General features: G+C 47.0%; 1 protein-coding gene across 4 annotated transcripts in view; it reads right to left on the bottom strand.

Moving 5' to 3' along the window:
* il1rapl1b (interleukin 1 receptor accessory protein-like 1b) overlaps nucleotides 1-6,000 on the bottom strand; it is a 207,213-nt gene that overhangs the window by 174,206 nt on the left and 27,007 nt on the right. The window lies entirely within an intron of this gene.

The raw sequence follows: 6,000 nt of genomic DNA, 5'->3' as shown, positions 1-6,000 counted from the left end.
GAGCGACGCGAGCCATGAGTTCCACTCAGAGCCCAGAGACAGAAGAAAGCAATTTACTGGTGTCGTCGGGGGAAGAAAAGCCAGTTCCAAAATCCATTCGGTCTTCAGCAGTTCTTCGAGTGCGCAGCTTTTCTGACGCGGACAAAACAAACCACAAAATTGTGTGTCTATTTTCAGACATTAGGGCCGGATTCACATGGAGTTGTGCTGGGAATGAAGTATTATGGATGTTTAATGTTGCTGCTCTCCCTGGAGTTACAGGTCAAGTCGAATCAAAACTGTCATGATGAATTAGAAAACTGAGATCTGAAGTGAAAGTGATGAAGATGAAGAGCGTCACATCTATAAACACACATAATATATATAACACAACTGTCTCTCTCTCTGTCTGAGCAGTGAAACAGGTCCAGTGTCACAGTTACATTTCCAATGTCACTACTCCTAATCTCTTTGACCTAGCATACACATAACACATTATAGACTTCTATAATTCAATGTTAGGCTGCATAGATCAGGTCAGCCGGAACCGGGAACACTTCCCATAAATCCTGATGTACTCGTTACATCATGAGAAGAATGGCATCTACGCTAATTTTTGTGTTTTTGTTTATCCCGAGGTTTTCCCGCAGCCTGCCGTATCCAGGCCGTATCCAGACCTGATGAAGGATCTGCGCCTGGACCCGATGTCATAGCGGGGTGCGCAAGTGCCAAATAGTTTCTCCTTATGGAGGATCCCTTTACCACTCTACAGATAAAGCGCTGTCTGGAAAATTCGGTTCGCGTATCTACCCCGAAGTGACAAAATTCTGTATCAAAATGTTACGGCCAGACAAGTAGTTTTTTAAGGCTTGGTTTGTAGGGAATTACAAACCTGCGCACATATCTTCTATACAGCGTAATACGCATGTGCGCCATCAGCGTTCTCACAGGTCTCGCGTTTAAAGTCTGTGTAGAGTTTCCTGTGAGAACGCTGTCGTGTTAGCGGCCCCTAAGTTAATAACTAATGATCGTTGCGACCGAAGTGAATCAATCAAATTAACTTTAGCTGGAAAATAACTTTATTCTAGAACTGCTATAAAGCCAAAACAATCTCTGTTACTTTAAACTATCCTTGCATCTGTAAAGCCGCTTTGGAACAATCTACATCGTTAAAAGCACTATATAAATGAAGATGACTTGACTTGGCTTTCTAAATGGGGACTCTCCATAGACGTAATGGTTTTTATACTGTACAAACTGTATATTCTGTCCCCTTACACTAACCCTACCCCTAAACCTACCCATCACACACACACACACACACACACACACACACACACACACACACACACACACTAACCCTACCCCTAAACCTACCCATCACACACACACACACACACACACACACACACACACACACTAACCCTACCCCTAAACCTACCCATCACACACACACACACACACACACACACACACACACACACACACACACACACACACACACTAACCCTACCCCTAAACCTACCCATCACACACACACACACACACACACACACACACACACACACACACACACACACACACACACACACTAACCCTACCCCTAAACCTACCCATCACACACACACACACACACACACACACACACACACACACACACACTAACCCTACCCCTAAACCTACCCATCACACACACACACACACACACACACACACACACACGCACACACACACTAACCCTACCCCTAAACCTACCCAACACGCACACACACACGCACACACACACTCACACACACGCTCTCACACACAGACACACACACACACACACGCACACACGCACACACACACGCACACACACACACGCACACACACACACACACACTCACACTCACTCACACACACGCTCTCACACACAGACACACACACAGACACACACACACACGCACACACACACACACACACACACTCACACACACTCACACACACGCTCTCACACACAGACACACACACACACACACACACACTGGGGGTTTAGTGTGTCCTGTGAACAGAAATCAATAAAGCGACTGGTGGGGAATTGAAGGAACTGACCAGAGGGCAAAATCTAATTATAAATTAATTTGTGGAACAGATTCCAGCTTTGAAAACCTGAGCTCACAAATTTTATTTGTTCCAATTGTGTCACCATATGCTCTCAGAAAGACTGCGGCTACGAGCAGACGGACCCATTTCTGTGGACATTTTCCTCTCGGGGAAACCTGGAGCCCAAAGCCTGGGAAGAGTCTCATCGCTCTCACTAACGAGCGAATCCCACGTCTTTAACGAACGGCTGAGAGTTCGACACGTTTCTCACACACACACGTCATCGAGCTTCATCAGTCCTCACGGAGATCCGACTCAACAGCCTTCAGGAGTCATGAGGCGACTCACAGCTCCAAGTGAATTTGTGTCTTGTTTAAAATAATCACTGTCTTTTCTAATTAGCAGCTCTTTGTTCATCACTATGTGTGTGTGTGTGTGTGTGTGTGTTTGTGTGAGTAGAATAGACTCCTGACCTGAACGGAAACTGATAAATTGATCCTGACACCGTTTATCACAGTAATATTGGTCTTATGTTGGGTTATATCGTAACCAAAAACACTGAGAGCCTCTCAACCCATCAGAGATTGTGGACTATTTCATGGTTTCCAGAAATCACATTCAATTCAAGCAGTCAGGGTGCGTTTACACGACAACGATGTGCTTAAAACGGATAATTTTTTTCCATTGAGCTTTCCACGTACAGAAGACACCATTGTCAAAATGATCCCCATTAACACGGATCCGCAAAAACCACATGAACCACTATAGACTGAACACATAATACGCATGTGCATGACGTCATCGTCTTCAGAGATTCCAGAGACTGTTCTCAGAAACGTGTACTTTGAAACCCGTTTTCAAAACTTTGCATTTTCAGGCACCCAAAACGCCGTTGTCATGTAAACTATCGCTGCAAACGGTGTCGTGTAAACAGCCCTGTGTTCACTCATCAAACACAGGAGCCACGGCTGATAGAGAATCACTTTGAGAGGTGTGTGATTCACTCTCACTCCATTCATGCAATCCATCTGCACATTATTCTGATGAAGACGATGAGATTCACACTGCTGTCTGCAGATATTCCTCACGTCAGATTGCTCTGATATCATCCATTAGCTTGGACAGTGTCGTCCGCCGTTCTCTCAAACACAGCAGATCCTGCACTCAGTGAATATCATACAGAACGACACTGTCATCTCCATAATGCTCATAAGATCCTCTATTGTATGTGCTACATGAGGGTTTTTTTCTTCTGTAAAAGCATAATAGTGTTGTTCACTCAGGTGTTTCATTAACATCAGCGTTCTGAACATCGCTCACGCATGCTGAGCTGGTCAAAGAACATGCAAAGCACATGTATTTTAATAGATGTGAAATCTGCACAGATACGAAGACCTGTGCTTTTGCTGCGTGAAAACATGTGTGAGCTGAAAATGTTTCTGCTGAAAGAGTCAAAACAATCACAGAAAGCCCCATTAGAAAAACTACAAGAGAGCAAAAGTTTTCCAGCATCTTCCGCACATCTGAGCTCTTTTCCAGTGACTGTTCACACAGAGGTTGATAGTATAAATATATATTATATTGTTCTAGTTTTGTTTAAAAATCATAGTTTTTCATGTAGTGCTGCCATTCAAGAAGCTACAGTAGATATTTACATGTTTCCCAGAAGCCAAATTATGAATTATTGTGCAAAGTGCGTGTAAACTTATGAGCACAAGCATATATAAATCAGTAACATCACTAGTGAGCCTCACCACCCACACACACCTACCCTCACCATCCACACGGACCCTCACCATCCACACACACCTCACCATCCACACAGACCTACCCTCACCATCCACACAGACCTACCCTCACCATCCACACACACCTACCCTCACCATCCACACACACCTACCCTCACCACCCACACACACCTACCCTCACCATCCACACGGACCCTCACCATCCACACACACCTCACCATCCACACAGACCTACCCTCACCATCCACACAGACCTACCCTCACCATCCACACACACCTACCCTCACCATCCACACACACCTACCCTCACCACCCACACACACCTACCCTCACCATCCACACGGACCCTCACCATCCACACACACCTCACCATCCACACAGACCTACCCTCACCATCCACACACACCTACCCTCACCATCCACACGGACCGACCCTCACCATCCACACACACCTACCCTCACCATCCACACGGACCCTCACCATCCACACACACCTCACCATCCACACACACCTACCCTCACCATCCACACGGATCGACCCTCATCATCCACACACACCTACCCTCACCATCCACACACAACGACCCTCACCATCCACACACACCTCACCATCCACACGGACCCTCACCATCCACACACACCTCACCATCCACACACACCTACCCTCACCATCCACACACACCTACCCTCACCATCCACACGGACCCTCACCATCCACACACACCTCACCATCCACACAGACTACAGTAGATATTTACATGTTTCCCAGAAGCCAAATTATGAATTATTGTGCAAAGTGCGTGTAAACTTATGAGCACAAGCATATATAAATCAGTAACATCACTAGTGAGCCTCACCACCCACACACACCTACCCTCACCATCCACACGGACCCTCACCATCCACACACACCTCACCATCCACACAGACCTACCCTCACCATCCACACACACCTACCCTCACCATCCACACGGACCCTCACCATCCACACACACCTCACCATCCACACAGACCTACCCTCACCATCCACACAGACCTACCCTCACGGCTCTGTAAACGCTGCTCCATCTGAAAGCACTGTGAGTTTGAGTCACTTATAACGTGCATTTGAAAAAACAACACGAGTCAAATATCTTTCCAAACACGAGAATCATTTATGAACCTCGTTTTAATAACATGCAACATTTAATAACATGCATTTACTCCAAACTCACTTCATAAGGAAAGTTGAGCTCCTCCTTCTGTGAGATGATGAGCTTCTGACACAGAATAAGGCAGTCGTGCATTTATAAGTCATGTTTAATCAAAGCGTTTCAATCTTCTGACTATTCAGCTACAGCGACAGGGATTTCCTGGAATGATGCGCCGTTATTGTACTTCTGCGGCGGGGCATATTTAGCGTGTTTGCGTGAGAGCGCCCTCTGGTGTTCAAATGGGGCAGTGTTTACTACCGATCAGCGGCACTCCACTGACAAGCTGCTCTTAAAATAATCGCAGCCTTTGCCAAATCGCGTGCGGTTTTATTGCGATTAATCGTGCAGCCCTAATCCACACACAACGACCCTCACCATCCACACACAACGACCCTCACCATCCACACACACCTACCCTCACCATCCACATACACCTACCCTCACCATCCACACACACCTCACCATCCACACACACCTCACCATCCACACACACCTACCCTCACCATCCACACACACCTACCCTCACCATCCACACGGACCGACCCTCACCATCCACACACACCTCACCATCCACACACACCTCACCATCCACACACACCTACCCTCACCATCCACACACACCTACCCTCACCATCCACATGGACTGACCCTCACCATCCACACGGACCCTCACCATCCATACGGACCCTCACCATCCATACGGACCCTCACCATCCACACGGACCCTCACCATCCATACGGACCCTCACCATCCATACGGACCCTCACCATCCACACGCACAGATAAAGACAGAGCGGGACGGACAGGTCGATTTATTCCTGACCTTTTGCTCTACAGATCAGAGGAAGTAAATGCCACTAAAGGTCACATCCTGACCCGAGTGGGACGACACCACATTAAAGCATCTCATGCGTTTGGTTTCACGCTCCAGCAGCCGTTCGCTCTGGTATAAAGTCATGTGACCTGATATATATGTGTGTGTGTGTGTGTGTGTGTG

The sequence above is a fragment of the Rutilus rutilus genome (genome assembly GCF_951802725.1).
Source record: "Rutilus rutilus genome assembly, chromosome: 22".
Taxonomy (NCBI): domain Eukaryota; kingdom Metazoa; phylum Chordata; class Actinopteri; order Cypriniformes; family Leuciscidae; genus Rutilus; species Rutilus rutilus.
This window is presented reverse-complemented; position numbering and strand designations above follow the sequence as displayed.